Source organism: Cibotium barometz, chromosome 5 (assembly GCF_041138505.1).
Source record: "Cibotium barometz isolate CiBa-2024 chromosome 5, ASM4113850v1, whole genome shotgun sequence".
Classification (NCBI taxonomy): Eukaryota; Viridiplantae; Streptophyta; class Polypodiopsida; order Cyatheales; family Cibotiaceae; genus Cibotium; species Cibotium barometz.
The window spans coordinates 18,624,161-18,641,964 of NC_141050.1; positions in this window are offsets into that span (position 1 = coordinate 18,624,161).

The following is a 17,804-nucleotide window of genomic DNA, read 5'->3' on the forward strand; positions in this document are numbered from 1 at the left end:
AATTATGATCAATTACCCTATGGGTGATTTGATGTTTAGAAGATCACGCTCCCCCTGCTTCTGTAGAATAGGACTAGGTCTTACCTATGAATCGTATCCTTGAATCTCTGCATGGTCAAGATGTCGATGAGTAGGAAAATTTCTCCAAGTTAAGACTTAGTGGACTATCTTAAGTGTTTCCCCTATTTTGGAAGGGGGGAACCTTACAAATGGTATCACAGTTGTTCTTAGTTCCTAGGGTTTATTTTTCAAAGGTTAACTGTCAAGGGATTAAAACAAGTGATTGTTTATCATATGAGGACAAATCAATCATCTCTATTGGCCATAAAAGTGGTTTGAATATCCTCACATGTTGAGACAATCATCCTATGAAATTGTGCTTGTATCTTGGGGGTGCACATGCAAGATATTTGTACAATAAATTTGAGAAATAAGAGTGGGGAGGAAAGCTTTTGAGGAAAAACATAGGGTGATCAAATTAAGAAACTAGTGAGAGACTGGATAGAAGGATAGACCGAAACTTTGTTTAGAGAAATTTTCAGGATATATCTCATTAGTTTGCATATTATAAATTATTAAGATTATAACTCCATTAAGGTTTGAATAGTTGACGTGTGAATGTCATCCATTGGATGCTTTACACTAGGACGATCATCCAAGATCTTGAACCCATCTCAGACAAACATGGGTCTAACTTCGGATGTGTAATTCCCAGAGGATCATGCTCTTAGATGTGTTAATCCCAAGATACTAGATGTGTAGTTTTCAAAAAACTAATCATCTCAGACATGTTAATCCTGATAATCTTTGGATGTGTCAATCCCAAGGCACCAGATGTGTAATTCTCAAAAAATGAAGATCTCACATATATTAATCCTAGAGTGCCTTTAGATGTGGCGCTATGAGTGAGAAGTATTTGATAGTTTTGAGCTTTTCATGGATACAATGAAAGAAGCAAGTTCACCCTTGCTCGTCTAAAAATTGTAAGAAATGCCGAATTAGTTGGAAGCACTATTGTCAATCTAACCACACTGGAGCTAGAATCAGTTATGAGATGCCATGAAAGTACACCTTTGTGAAAGGTTTTGTCCTCTAGGATTTTGAGAGGATAAAATGAATGAATTTTTGGAGCTAACCCAAGAAGGGAAGACCCTAAAAGAATACCACCAAACTTTTGTTAAACTTCTCCGATTTGCTCCAGAGATGGATGAGGTAACTCTTCTCCATCGATTCATTTGGAAGCTTAATCTACCTTTGAATAACCTCATCAAGAATGTGAAACCATCCTCTATTCCAGAAGTCATAATTATAGCCAGAGACTATGATAAAGTTTTTTTTTTAATGGAAAGTGTCGAGAGGGACATAAGTCCTCCCATGTTAATCAAGAAGAGGTCTCCTAATTCAAGAGGAACGTCAAGCCCACCCTTGGCTACAAGGAATCATGAGCTCGAGCAAAATTAGGTCAAGAAATAGGGATAGTAGGGTTAAAGATAACCAAATTCAACAAGTATTTCTGTGAGTAAATAGAAGAGGATTGGTGCAAGATCCATGTGAAGTAATGTACATGATGAATAGAGATATTCTAGAAGATGATACTAAGATTATGCAATTACTATCATAGGTTAGATTACGTAAAGGATTGATTCCCTTACGTTTTTCCATGATAATTTGTTAAGTACCATATTTCATGGGGGGTATAGAATAAGGAATTCAAAGGTTCATATCATATGAGAGGTATATGGATGCATGAACTTAGGATAATAAGGCCAATTAACTTTAGAATAATAAAGACCTTTTGGAGGCACAACAAAACAAGTCAAACACATGAAATAAGAGACTCTTTAGGAACAATGTTTAGATAAAAGAAGATTTCTACCTAGAGGGGACACCACTTTGAAAAGAGACAGGAGGATTTACTTAGATACTACCCCAGCCTGCGAGATAAGGACATCTCGAGTCTTCTCTAAGTGGGGGAGATTGTAAGGTCCCTCCCAAGCCATGTATGTGTCTCTTTTAATATAGATTTCAATAAGGAAAGAGAGTGCACTTAGAGAAGAGTGAGACAATAAGGCTAGAAACATTAGGAAAGTGTTAGAATAAAATTATTGGCTCCAAAAATCCTAAAAGAAATAAGAAGACAAGAATAGTTCTATTAAGAGATAAGTATCTCCAAAAATAGAAATTCGAATTTAGGTGATAGGAGATCGTATTTAGAGAACTTTTACATATTTAGATTCCATGTATACTAAAAATGTGGAAAAGCAATGTGTTTCTAAAGATGGCACGTTTGTGGCTATATATAGATGTTTTTGCCTATTCTACCCATGTGGGTGTGTAGACTAGATGCCTTTTGGTTCTTTTGACTGGTTGTACAACTATATTATGAGTTTTTATTAGAGAGTTATGATCAAAACAATTTGTTGATTCTGTCAGGGTCTCTACACAGGAAAAACTGTAAGAAGGCAACAAGTAGCCTCAAGGTAATCCTAGAGCTTGAGATGTATATATCCCTTCATTCTTATCTAATATCTTCAAAGAGAAGGTTAGATTGCTATGGTCTTTCTTCGGAGGAAGAGACCAAAACTTCATAGCTTTTCTTTTAAAGAAAGAATAGTATGCCGTATCCCTACAAGAGAAGGCTATTTGGCCATAGACCTTCGAAAGAGAGAAAAGTCAGAGTATGAGTAAGAGGAGATAAATCTTGGGGATGATCGGATGATTTCAATCATAAGAGAAGGTATTAGAAGACTATCTATTCTCATATATCAAGTTCTGAAACTCTTATTAACGAGAAAAGACAACGATAAATGAGAAATTTCTATAAGGTATATTTTTTTTTCAATTATATATCATTCTTAGGGGTTGAGGTATGGCCGTGGATTCTCTATTAATTGTTACTAGTGATCAATTTGATTGATTTACTAGTTAAAGTTTGTATTCTTTTAAACAACAGCATATGTCTTAATAAAGAATGTCTCGCAATCTCAAGTTGAAATGCTAAAATCTTTGCGAAAAGGATTGTTTTCTTAAGAAGGTAACATGGATTCTAGTCCTATGGTTTAGTTGAGTAAATGGATTGTTATCTTAGTTACAGGATTTTTTTCTTAAGAAGGTAACATCGATTCTAGTCCTATGGTTTAGTTGAGTAAATGGATTGTTATCTTAGTTACATTAAGGTACAGGTACAAGTCTCCCTGCCTTGATGCTACCCCGTTCTTATGCTTGTGTAGCTAGACGGTGGAGACGTTAGTAAGGCCCGGAGTTGGCCCATGGTATCCCTCACACCATTGGGAGAATGAGGTTCGCTAATTGAGGCGAGTGATTGTGATGCTGCCTAGTTCTGAGGGCCCAGGCTAGTGTGGTGAATTAGCCCACCCTAGTTCTGAGGGCCCAGGCTAGTTCTAAGGGCCTTGGCTAGTGCGGTGAATTAGCCCACCCTACTGCGGTGAATTAGCCCACCCTAGTGCATAGACATCCCTCTGAGGGGGGCGGGAGGATCGAGCGACGGAGCCTGAGGGGGCTAGCTTGAGTCCTTGCCAGCGCCGCCCGATGAGGTGTATGGTCCCGTAGGGTTTTGCCCATGTAGAGGCTGGAAGGCCGAATTCTAGATCATCGATAGTATAAAGGAAAAGAATAAGAGAGCCAATTTGGCTTGTATGGAATTGATTCATGTATAAACTTTTTTTATAAATCTTGTCTTTGGCATTATTGTACTGTGAAAAAAAGGTTGAAGTTTAACAAACCTTGTGAAAAGGGCCTTAATTAAGGAACATGTTTATTTATGTCAAACAATGTGGTAGGATTAATTAGAAAACAAATTGACGCATGAGTACGGTGGAAAATGGGAGGATGGAATGCCCCGACAGCAGCATCCTATGGACGGGTGGATCCGATTAGTCGGGTAGCTTTACAATAGATTAAGTGAAAGCCCTACGGACGGGTGGATCTGATTAGTCGGGTAGCTTTCCAATAGATTAAGTGAAAGCCCTACGTTAGATAAATAGGTTCTCGGGCAATTCTATTCTAAAAGACTAGGCCAGTGGGCTGCGCCTTGCATGGATGAGGAAAAAAGCATTGTCTCTAGGAATCAAGACTAGTAGTTGCCCAAATTATGATCAATTACCCTATGGGTGATTTGATGATTATAAGATCACGCTCCCCCTGCGGGATAGGACTAGGTTTTACCTATGAATCGTATCCTTGAATCTCTGCATGGTCAAGGTGTCGATGAGTAGGAAATTTTCTCCAAGTTGACTTAGTGGACTATCTTAAGTGTTTCCCCTATTTTGGAAGGGGGGGAACCTTACAAAGAGGCACAAAGAACACTTATGGCTAGAGAAAGTATCTAGTTTAGGAATCAAGAGATGCTAGGCAGGTTCTCTAGAATGAGAGTCTTGTTACCCATGCCATGGCCATTGTCATTGTCTCTCAGAGTTCTTTGGCATGAGAGTCTTGTTTCCCATGTCATCATGACCATTTTCATTGTCTAGGAGTTCTCTAGCATGAGAGTCGATGCCCATGCCTGACCATTGTTATTGTGGAAGTTATCTACCAATTGACCATGATTCTCTCCAATCATTGAAAGAATATTAAAGGACTTTTTGAAAAGGTGTGAGTAAGAGCAAGATAACTAAGAAATTGACCATTGAGACCAATGGGTAAGTGTTAAACATGAAGCCATATTTCCACCTAGCAAAATATGCAAGTGTGCATTCACAGTGTAATAATGGATCTATGATAATCTTAATTGTTGTGTGTAAAAATGTGAGTTTAATTTTATCCAAATGTAGCTACCTTTTGGAATTCAATGTCATTGATCAAGCTTTCTAGGAAGCACAAGCAACACATGTTGTAGGAAATTACAAATCTATCCTCACATGGGTTTGCTACCAAAAAATATGCAAATGAATGTGGTGGCCTCACATGAGTTTGCTACTAACAAATGTACAAATGAATGGGTGGCCACTATGTAGGTAATTGAAAATAATAAGAGATGAAGGTTCTCTTCTTAAAAAAGGCACTTAAGTGTGGCCTTACTCAGAGATCCTATCAAAGGGATTAGTGATCTATACTTAGCTTATGGGTGGGGGGTGGGTACTATTTATATACACATCCTTTATTTCTCATTTTGGTGGTACCACATCCACTTGCAAGTTACCACTTTTATAGCCTCCATTTTGTGGTTTGTTGTGCCAGTTGTTGCCACTTCTTTTTTTGTTGCAAGAGAGAGGGTTACAATGCTAGGTTTCTACAACCTACGGAGTGAGGTTCTAGCCACTCGTTAGAGTCAACTTGCCACTTATGGATGAAAACAAAGACATTTTAACTCGAATCCCTCCCTTTTTTTATTGTGCCATTCGTACAACTTTGTAAGGGATTTGACCACCTTGGGTAATCAACATGGAGTAGTCAAAATTTGGATGATCCTATGGTGGGTGTTTTTCCTCGTGTTTTATTTTACAAATTCCTTTAAAATATTACTAAATTTGGGCTTTGATTAAAGAGTTTTAAATAAACATTTTCCTTTAAAAGATTGCTAAATTTGGGCTTTGATTAAAGAGTTTTAAATAAACATTTTGTCACCTTGGCATGAGAAAGGTTATGTTTTTAGAAGGGAGAAGGAGACTTTGAAAATTTGGAAAAAAATATAGTTTTTTAAGGGAGAAGATTACGACTATTAAAGGGAGAAGGAGACTTTGAAATTTTTGAAAAAGGGGAAAGAGGACCCCTAGGCTAGGCAGGTCTAGGCCTTGTAAGGTATACATAGGCTTTTATTAAGACTTTCCCTTTTCTAGAATTTTTGTTAAAGCAAAAGCATTATCTATCAAGCTTAGACTTTCCTTAATATACATTAGAGAAATATTTTCATCTAGTTTTTCTAGATCTAAACATATAATAATTCTAAAAACATCACTCCATCCATCAACTTGAACTGACCAAGGTCCAAACCATCTTGGACTATGAAAAAATTGACGCTCAAACTCTGGAACCAAATTCACCCTTTCCTCAAAGGAAAGAGGATGACTCATGTGCTAAAAAAAATGCAAGTCAACTCTTCCATCTCTGTCAATTATACATACATACATATAGGTAAGTAGATGCATGACTACTATGTGCATGTGTATATAAATCAAAATTGTAGCTACTATGTGTGTGTTTCACCTTCAATTAAAAAACTCTCTTAAACGTGCACGCACAAACACACACACATTACACACATGGGTGTAAAAACCATAATTGTAACCACTATGTGTGTGTACATTTGGGTGCTTACCCTTATGTGTGTGTACATTTGGGTGCTTACCCTTATGTGTGTGTGTGTGTGTGTGTGTGTGTGTGTGTGTGTGTGTGAGAGAGAGAGAGAGAGAGAAATCATTATCACATTTCAAATTACCATGTGATTGAGCATGTGCATACATGTGTGATCTATGTGGTACATGTATCTACATGTGGGTGAGTGTGGGTTGCATCTCTCTCTCTCTCTCTCTCTCTCTCTCTCTCTCACACACACACACACACACACACACATAGAGTGTGTGATAACACTTCTTCATTTTTTATAACATCATGATAATAAGATAGTAAAAAGTGTCTTGTTACACCCTAACCCCATGAATATAAAGAAGTTTCACCTACTATTCCTCACTCCCCCTAGGTGTAAGTGCAACTTGGATTCTTATAAACCTACTATACAAAACATATGGCATAATATATATTACAAAGTTAATGCACATGCAAAATACAATCCATTTAAATCGCAACCCCACATAACCTTTCATCACACTAAAGGCAATATAATGCAAGGGCACACATACACACACACACACACACACACACACACACACACACACACACACATACACACAAACTTATGGGAAAAATGTATGTATGTACTCTCTCTCTCTCTCTCTCTCTCTCTCTCTCTCTCTCTCTCTCTCTCTCTCTCTCACACACACACACACACACACACACACACACGTGCTCATGTTGTTGTGTTAACATAACTAACTCAAGAGTTTTTTTATATATAACCATTATCAAGGGCTTTTAACTTGGCTATAATATCTTTGACTTTATTACCATAATGGGGGTTGCACGCATCTGGCTATTACATTGACTACTTTGGCTGCATGCACATAATAACTCTGCACATGCCAATTCTTCATGAAAGCTCATGGCGGTGGTAGCTAGCACCCTCTGCTTGGCCTTGACTATAAAATGAACACCATATGGGGTGAGTTATACAAACTCACTTAGCCTTTATTGTGCATTATTGGTTTTTCTCTGGCCATGTCCATCGTTCTTGATTTGGTTAGGAGCTCATCCTCTCAGGTACTTACTATTTTGTAAGGGTTTGATATATTGTCTATGCTACCGATGGTGGCAGTCTTATTGCATGGGATAATGATTACTTGAATCCCTTTTTGTTGATTACAAGCACGAAGGCTCTGTGATTTGCTGCTGTATGACCCATATAGATTTTGGTTATGCTCTCATGTCTCTTAATATTGCTATTGTTTGCCCTAGCATACTTATGTCATGTAAAAGATAATTAAAATCGATGATTAACGATACCTGATAATATTTTTAAATTTTTCTCTTTGATGTTAGGGCATACACATCTTGCTATTGCATGCCCATATAGACTTTGGTTTTAGTCGTATTTCTTTGAATACTACATCGGTTTGCCCTAGTAACGCATTGGCATGTCATGCAAAAGGCTCTTAACACATGTGATTAATGGAACCCTTTGATTTTGGATACATACATATTTTGCTCATGAAGGTCGGGTGCTTATGGGAGAATGATTTTATGAATCCCATCTAAAAGGTTTTTCTTGGGGTTTTAATACTCTTGCATGCGCATCATGATGTTTGTATGCCATGCATATATATTATGGAAAAATCTTCTGATTTTGCTCCTCTAATTTTTGCAAATGTTAGCCCTAATGCATGTCAGGAAATGGACCTTTAATATCGGCTACCTGTGGTGGGGACTTGTCGTGTGGTTATTTTTGAAATTATGTCCCATGCTTTAAAGTGTGTATTATGATGTCTCTTGAGTTAATGGGTATAGGTGCTATGTATTCTCTTGAATTAATGATTAAACGATGTATTAATTATATATAAGGCCGGCTTCTGAGATAAGCATGATAGTGAGTAATCTCTAAAAAATATATTGTATCTCTAATAATAGTTAGCACCCTTGATTAAGTCAGACTTCTCTAGTATGAGGGCATTGCTTCGTCTTCATTTGTTGATAAATGATTGAGTATCTCATATAGCTATCTTGATCTCAGACCAAGCACCGGGATATTTTCTCTTTGATAGATGAACCCACTCGTGATGTGTCCTGCAAAAACTTACACAATTGTTTTCTATGATTTTGTGGGATTGGGCATATTGCAATTAGCTCTTTGATGAGACAAGACAATTATGAGGTAACTTTGAAAAATATGGCTAGGTCCATGGCTAGGATACCGAATTGGCATCTATCTCTTTTCAGTTACACTTATCTAATTATAAGCCACATGATCTTCTGAATGCTTGGCTGCATGCTAATCATGTGTTTACTAATAAGGACATCTTATAAAGGGGTTTCTCCTTGTCCCAAGTTTTTTCCTAAATACCATGTCTTAACTTTACGGCCTAATATATGGATCCACTCCATTTGCCTTTTACTTGACTCGAATATAGCTTAAATCTGAGCATCTTTGGGTGACATCTATAACATGTGGTAGATCTTAGGACACCTGTAATACACATACAGGCTAACAACTTGTTTGTCTCTTTTGGATGGATGCAGGTAACAGGATCTACTCTCTCAAATGTCTTGCAATTTAAGCTTTACAACACATGTTACATTGTTGGAGACACAGTCTCCTTTAACTCATGACATGATTATTGTAAACAATATTGTTGTTATGTAATCATGTTAAACACTTCATTTATTAAGACTGTTTGGGTCGTCGAACTTTTTGTTCGGCTATGAATATGTTATTAAATATAGATAAAAAATAACACACTTTAGCTATATAGCTTAAATCTGAGCATCTTTGGGTGACATCTATAACATGTGGTAGATCTTAGGACACCTGTAATACACATACAAGCTAACAACTTTTTGTTCGGCTATGAATATGTTATTAAATATAGATAAAAAATAACACACTTTAGCTATATAGCTTAAATCTGAGCATCTTTGGGTGACATCTATAACATGTGGTAGATCTTAGGACACCTGTAATACACATACAGGCTAACAACTTGTTTGTCTCTTTTGGATGGATGCAGGTAACAGGATCTACTCTCTCAAATGTCTTGCAATTTAAGCTTTACAACACATGTTGCATTGTTGGAGACACAGTATGGATGCAGGTAACAGGATCTACTCTCTCAAATGTCTTGCAATTTAAGATTTACAGTATGAGTTAAAGGAGACACAGTCTCCTTTAACTCATGTTGCATTGTTGGAGACACAGTATGGATGCAGGTAACAGGATCTACTCTCTCAAATGTCTTGCAATTTAAGATTTACAACACATGTTGCATTATTGGAGACACAGTCTCTTTTGGATGGATGCAGGTAACAGGATCTACTCTCTCAAATGTCTTGCAATTTAAGCTTTACAACACGTGTTGCATTGTTGGAGACACAGTCTCCTTTAACTCATGACATGATTATTGTAAACAATATTGTTGTTATGTAATCATGTTAAACACTTCATTTATTAAGTCCTCGAACTTTTTGTTCGGCTATGAATATGTTATTAAATATAGATAAAAAATAACACACTTTAGCTATAGTGTATTCTTTTTTTTTCAAAAAGGATATACAGGACCCCTGGCTTGAGATCCCGTTGACCTTAGAGTTTAGCTTCCCTCACTATCATAATGCTCTAGGGCCGATAGTTTTTAAGTAGGTAGCTTGACACCTAGGTCGAGATTATCTCACAGCAACAATGCTTTGCTTTGCTGGTTGAAGGAAGTCTTAATCTCACTCCAATTATATTTCAAACATTGATGGATTGTTTTTGTTTTATAGATACTACCTCTTCTGAGAGGGGTTGAAATACCCTTGGAACATACTCCTTCAAAAGCATGCCAACATGTTTTGGCTTGCATAAAGGATGAAGAAGCTTATAAAAAAATTCTATCCTCTATCAATTCCAAGGCTTTCCCTTTAGGGTCCATCTTGCAATTTCTTTCATTTAATGAATGGGTTCGGGTGTTGGCAACCCTAGACAAGAATAAGGAAGAAGGAATCATACTATTTTAGACTTATTCTTATAGATTCCTATGCTCACAAAGGCCTACCACTAAGATTTCACATCCTTTGCTATGCAGCTAGTGCTACCATTTCTAATTTTCTAAGAAAGCAGTGTGGGCTGGAGCCTTCCTTCCTAGGAGCTCCCTCCACACCAAATGTTCCCTTACAAATGTTCCCTTAACAGGTAATATTTTTAGCAAGGATCTAGCTACTTTGGAGGCAATCAAGTCATTCCAGAGATAGACATGTGCACCATGTCTGATTCTCGGTTACTAGAACTGGTACCAAAGGTGTCTAAAGTCTACCCATTCTTACCTATTCATCAGGTAGAGGTAGAAGTGACTAGGGTTTCATATCATCTTTGGACTCTAGCAAATAAGGGGTTTCTTGCACCTATCCAAGCATAAACTTGGATTTACCTTGTTAATCTACCAGTGTCCACTCTCTCGAAGAATGCAAAAACCATGCGATCTCAAAGGAGTTCGATATATGGAAAGAGGAGAACTGTTGAAATCACATTTCTCTATGAGCTTCTTGGACCCTTCTAAATCCTCATCGTTCTCACCAGTTGGCACCTATGGCAGAACAAAAGTACCATGACCTTTTCCAAAGCCAATGTAGATTATTACTCAGAAACTATCTGGAATATTTACAAACCTTATCTAAAATGTGCCTATAAATTTCTTGATCCTAATGCCCCATGTGACTCAAGTATCATTTGGTTTGACCATGCCATATGGTTTGTTTTTTTGAATTACTTAGAGGACTTATTTCCAGATAAGTCGAGGATCTTGCATCTTTCACTTCTATGTTCTTGGCTTGATGGACAAGCTAGGAACTTGGTTTTGGCACAAATTGCCTTCTGACAGTTTAGACAGATTATGCTAGATGTACTCATTAAACTCAAAGGAACAGAGCCAGGTACCATACTTCCTAGCTATGGATAATTTAAAGGCATTAAGCTTATAAATGCTTTGCGGTACCCTTGCATAGATATTGAATCCTCTTCATCTCCCCCAAGAAAGAAACCTAACACATTCTTTAGCACTCCTAGCACTTTCACTTCTTTTCTCTCCCCCTCATCTGGTTATAGTTCTTCTAGAATTAAGTCTAAACCCTTTACTTGAAAAGGGCTTGGGCGTGGTTTCCCCGTCTGAAATTTACATGACTTGTAATTTTTAACAAATCTCAAAAATTCCTAATGGGAAATAGACTCTATGTACCAATGATGAAGTGCAAAAAAATAATTTCTTTCACTACCTATTTATTAATAAACTTTTGGAATATGCTTCACCTAAGGAGGTATTACTAGTAGCCTTTGATTTGGTCTTACGAAATCATGATGCTTTAAAAAATGTCAAAATTCAATGGAAGTACACTGCAAGTTTAAAGAAATTATTTTGTAGACAAGATTTTTTACATGAAGAACAGACTCCTCCCTGTTTTTGTTCTGATTTTAAGACCTTTGCTAGAGAATTTATTGATTTCATCTCATATGTGTGCACGATGAATCTGAATATAATTTCATATATAACTCTTAAAAATCTACTTGCAAAGGGGCTAAATTATATCCCTATAGAGCCTTTAAATCCACATCTGGCAATCAGTGCCATATTAGATTGTCTGGCAAACATTGCTAGTAAACTCCAACTAGAGTCTTCACAATTTAATGTCATTGCCTCGACAATCCGCCACATATTTATGGAAAAAAGCAAAGGGTTTCCCAAGAAATGGATCTCAAATGAGAACTCTTGGGTTAAACCTTGCTTTATGCATTCACAACTACTTGAAAAGTTTATGGCGATAGGACTGGATAAAGCACCGAATAATGTATGCATCATTTGTAAACATCTTGCTTATGAGGCAAGAAGAAAAAGATTATCAGGAGAAGAATTCTATGGGCTTTCAAACAATCCTTTCGAGAACGTCAATGGTATACAAGAAGAACTTAGAAGAATGAATATTGAATTCCTTAACACTAGATTACCTGTGCTTATCCCTACTTTTAAAATCCACAAGAAAAAATTCAGATGGATTTCTAAAGTTGCTAATTGTATCTTCATAGAAATCACTTCAATCATCACTTATGTTCTTAACTTGGTTCTTTGTGACTTTCATACAATCTGTGGGATTAAGCAATGGGAACTTAAAGCTTTTTTAGGCATCTAGTCTAACCCTTTTGGACTACAAAAAACTCAACTGAGGTAATTCTAAATCTTCTAGAATCTATCTTTCATATATTCATTGCAGATATCACACAATGCTATGAAAACTTATGAACATATTTTATGGTGTTTGAAAAAAGGAAGAGGGATGGATTCTCTAAAGTTTCTCTAAGTCATGGTAATGCACAATGGGTTAAAAAACCATCAGCTGGATTTTCGATGACTATAGATGGAGGAGATATTCAACATTTTCTTTTTTGGATTTTTAATCACAATTTCGTTCAACTGGGTACTCAAGTATTTAAACAAATGAAAGGTAGTTCTCATGTTCCCTGATTATGTGTAATATCTATTTTGCTTATTTCGAATACTATTTTTTATTTCTCATGCGGATAGTACACATAAAACAATGCTAAAAAGCATCAAACAATCCTTTAGATATATGGATGATATCCTCAATCTGAATTGTCCTCTGTTTTCTTCACTCCTCAAAGAAATTTACCCAATTGACCTTATTTCAATCGAACCTACCTGGATAAACGGGTTATACATTGATGACAGTTTCTTTGTCACTAAGACTAACTATCTGAATATTGAATTGAATTTTCCCTTATAAGCCCTTTCATGGGAGAATTCATCACATGATATACTTGGAAACGGGAAAACCTATCGATTATATCTTCAGAATTTGTAAAGAGGAATGTAATTACCCCTTTACTCAAGCCTTAAATACCATTCTTGGAACTTTTCACTTGGTAATATACTCTTCGGCTAACCCTTTTGTTGCCTTTGAGGATGCTTCTAAATTGATCAATAAGTTTTCTAAACAATGGCTTTAGAAAAGTTGATGTTCTTAGGGTTATCATCATTGATTGTTTGGCTTGCAAATGAATGGCCTGGGGTTAGATTTAACCATCTCTACTTATCAATTTATTAAGGTAGTAGGCCCATACTCATGGGGCCTATCGCCTCAATATTTGTTGAGTATGGTGCCTGGGTATGGGTGGGCACACACAAATGCTCAGGTTGCGGTGTTAACATAACCAACTCAAGAGTTATATATATATATAACTGTTATCAAGGGCTTTTAACTTGGCTACAATATCTTTGGCTTTATCACCATAATGGGAGCCGCACGCCTCTAGCTATTACATTGACTACTCTAGCTGCGTGCACATAATCACTTTTTGCACATGCCAATTCTTCATGAAAGCTCATGGCAGTGGTAGCTGGCACCCTCTGCTTGGCCTCGACTATAAAATGGACACCATATGGGGTGAGTTACACAAACTCACTTAGCCTTTATTGAGCATTATTTGTTTTTCTCTAGCCATGTCCATCATTCTTGCTTCGGCTGGGAGCTCATCCTCTCAAATAGTTACTATTCTGTAAGGGTTTGATATATTGTCTATGCTACCGATGGCAGTCTTATTGCATGGGATAATGATTACTTGAATCCCTTTTTGCTGATTTACAAGCACGAAGGCTCTGTGATTTTTAGACATATGCATCTTGTTGTTACATGACCCATATAGATTTTAGTTATATATTGCTACTATTTGCCTTATTATATGCATGTCATGCAAAGGATTATTAAAATTGATGATTAACGGTACCTGATAATATTGTTAAACTTTTCTCTTTGATGTTAGGGCATACACATCTTGTTGTTGCATGCCCTATATAGACTCTGGTTTTTGTCATATTTCTCTGAATACTACGTCGGTTTGCCCTAGTAACACATTGGCATGTCATGCAAAGGGCTCTTAACACCTGTGATTAATGGAACCCTTCAATTTTTGATACATACATATTTTGCTCATGAAGGTTAGGTGCTTATGGGAGAATGATTTTATGAAACCCATCTAAAAGGTTTTCCATGGGGTATTAATACTCTGGCATGCGCATCCTGTTGTTTGGATCCCATGCATATATATACTGGAAAAAGCTTCTAATTTTTCTCCTCTAATTTTTATGAATGTTATCCCTAATGAATGTCAGGCAATGGACCTTTAATATCGACTACCAATGTGGGGACTTGTCCCTACTAATGAATGTTATCCCTAATGAATGTCAAGCAATGGACCTTTAATATCGACTACCAATGGGGACTTGTCGTGTGGTTGTTTCTAAAATTATGTCCCATGCTTTAAACTATGTATTATGTTGTCTCTTGAATTAATGGGTACAGTTGCTATGTATTCTTTAAATGATGTATTAACTATATATGGGGCCGGCGTCTGAGATAAGCGTGACAGTGAGTAATCTCTAAAACATATATATACTTTTTATTGTATTAAACGATGTATTAACTATATATGAGGTTGACTTTTGAGATAAGCATGACAGTGAGTAATCTCTAAAACATATATATATATTGTTAGCTAGGTTTAGTGCATGTCCTTCGGGTATGCCTCTATCAGCAAGAAGACTCTCCAACATTGGTTTGCCACTATTTTCGAGCTTGGTTTGGTGTGTTTTTCCTTCCTCCCAACTACGTTGCTGGTCACCGCCTCTCATAGATACCCAAAAATCAGCCTCTCAGTGTCTCGTGTTTTTTGGCCTCCATAGGTTGTTGCCCACTCTTATGCAACTTTCCCCCATTCCAGTCGCCTTCTTCACCATTTGTTGTGTTTTTCGTTTGCTCAGGCATCTTCTTGTTGTTTCTTCACTGAAGTCCCATCGTCCGTATGTTGATCTAATATCTTGCTGAAAATCAATCCCAAAGAAACCAAACATATAGATAAACGAGACCATGCTGACAATAATGGCTACAATATCCCCAAAACTCAAGATATGGAAGGGTGGTTGCACGATCAGGGTGCCCAATTTTGTCCACTCAAGCACCCTGTAAAGAGTAAAAAAATAGGCATTTGTTTACCTTTAGTGGCCAATATCTCCCAGCTAACGAAAGAATTTCCTTTCAAGTTATTTTGTTGGAACATCACATGCAAAGTTGGGAATATAGTTGCATAATCTAATTAAGCATTAGATAGTCGAAAGTCCTCATTTCCTTAGGTACAAAGTCAATGTATACAATGTGTCCCAAATTAAGCATTAGATAGTCGAAAGTCCTCATTAATTAAGCATTAGATAGTCGAAAGTCCTCATTTCCTAATTACAAAGTCAATGTATACAATGTGTCCCAAATTTGGACTAATTCCATAAAATGCTAATATCTTTTACATATAAACTCATGTGAGATTCCCACTGTGACCTTAGATCTTCACATAATATAGAGCTTAACTTCATTTTTTGAGAAAATTTAAAGCTATTTGTCTATTTTCTTTAAATATTTCAAGGTCTTTAAAGTGTTATAATATTGCCACTTTTTGCACCCACAATAACTACCACTTAAAATGCTTAATCTTGTAGATCAGAAGAGTGGTAGATAGTGAGACATTAGGAGAATGTGGTGGTTAGTCAAAATTGTAAATCCAATGGTTGTATTTTTAATGATCTCTTTTTTAAAATTCTTCTAGGCTATCAGAAGGCTTGTAAATATTAATAATCTAATTAGTAAAATTACATTTTTTATGTAAATCATCTTAAAACCTGTAGGGACTAGTGTACTATGAAAAAAAATTGGATCACTCTAAGTATGGAAAGAGCATTTTTTTTATCATTTCATCATATTTCTAATTAATTTTGATAAATTAGACTAATTTGTATTTATTTAAGTTATATTGGGTTAGTTTGAGTGCATGTGTATTTTATTTAAGTTTCTTGATCTCATTTGAAGTACCTTGCCTCCCCAAATTTGTTGTCCAAGCATTGTCCCAGTCCAGCATGAACCGGCATGAACTGGACAAAACTGGACACCCTGATCTTGCAACAATCCGAAAGGGGATAAAGATTCTGATCTTTTCCTCTCCCCATCTTCTCTATCTTGTACAGATTCACAACACAAACACCTTCAACAACCGAAAGCCTCTACTAATCTAATGCTCAGGCAAAGCAAGCAAAAAACCCTCTCTTCATTCAATTCTCTCACCTATACTATCTATGCAGAAAAACGGGAAGAAGAGGAAGCTCTGATACCAATGTTATCACCGTAGTCTCCACCATAGCCAAGGAGGGCTCCAAGCTCTAATCACCACCCAACCATAGAGGAATGTGGATAAGTGTCCACACTGTCGACCTTATATAGTGGCATGTCTGCCCACACTAGCCCAATCGCCCACGGTACTCCGACCCACGTACCTCACCCCTGAACCCCGAACACACTTGCCACATGCACTCCCACGTGTAAACTCCATGTCCGGTCGAGCTCTATCGCCGCTACTATGGGCAACTCATGCATTAAAAATATAAATAAACATATGAAACTCATCACATTAAGATGATGCAACCAATACTCCCACGCATGTATGAATTCACCTACGTACATGTAAAGTAAGCTATAATCACCTAGATTTAGAAAGACGTCCCTAATCTAATCTAGGAGAATTCATAAGAGTGAGAAAAGTGAGAATATATATTCTATGAATTAACTCCAATTCACAAATAATAGAAAACATGGAAATATATATTCCATGAATTAACTCCTCATAACATTTTATTTACTAATTTCATTCTATATCTACTCTATGTTTATATGTGTGTTATTTAGGTGCTCATACATGTGTATCCATAAATCTTAAAAATATGTTCTATGTTTAGGTGTGTGTTATTTGGGTGCTCATACATGTGGATCCATGAGAGTGAAATATGAGTGTCACAAGTAGACAAGACCTAGCATGCTTTGAGCCTTCTTGGTTCTTCTAGGTAATACTAGGGTAATGATGCTTTTAGATCAACAAAAAATCTCTCTTTATGATTCTTTTTTTTTTTGGTTCTATTATTATATAAAGCTTTCTAGATAGGTAAAGTTGCCATCATGATATAGAGCATAGAATATTTTAAATTTTAAATTAACTAGCCACATTTAGGATCATGGTATGTCCTCTCTACTCTTACTCATTCTCATTAATGGCATGTCAAAAAAATATGATTTATTATAGGTGGCAAATAAAGATAGTCTAGATGTAAGAGGATAAATATATTTTTCTTTACGTGGCTACATTCGAGAGAGAAACAAACTTAAAGAGGGTGTAGTATATTTTGGGTTAGGTGGTTTTATCATAGGTTAAGAATAGTTATAAAAGGGTAAAACATATGCTTGATTTGGGAGCCTACATTTGAGAGAAACTTTGTGACTATTTCACAAGTTAGGTATTGTATTCCAAAATGTCATTTTCGATAGTGAAAAGCTTTGTTGGCTAGTAGAATCACATTTCCATGCGGTGCTTTGTCTTTTATATAGTTTCTTTGTGCTCTATGTATTGGCTTGTGGAGTTCTTACCTTAATCCAATTTAAAAAAATGAGTA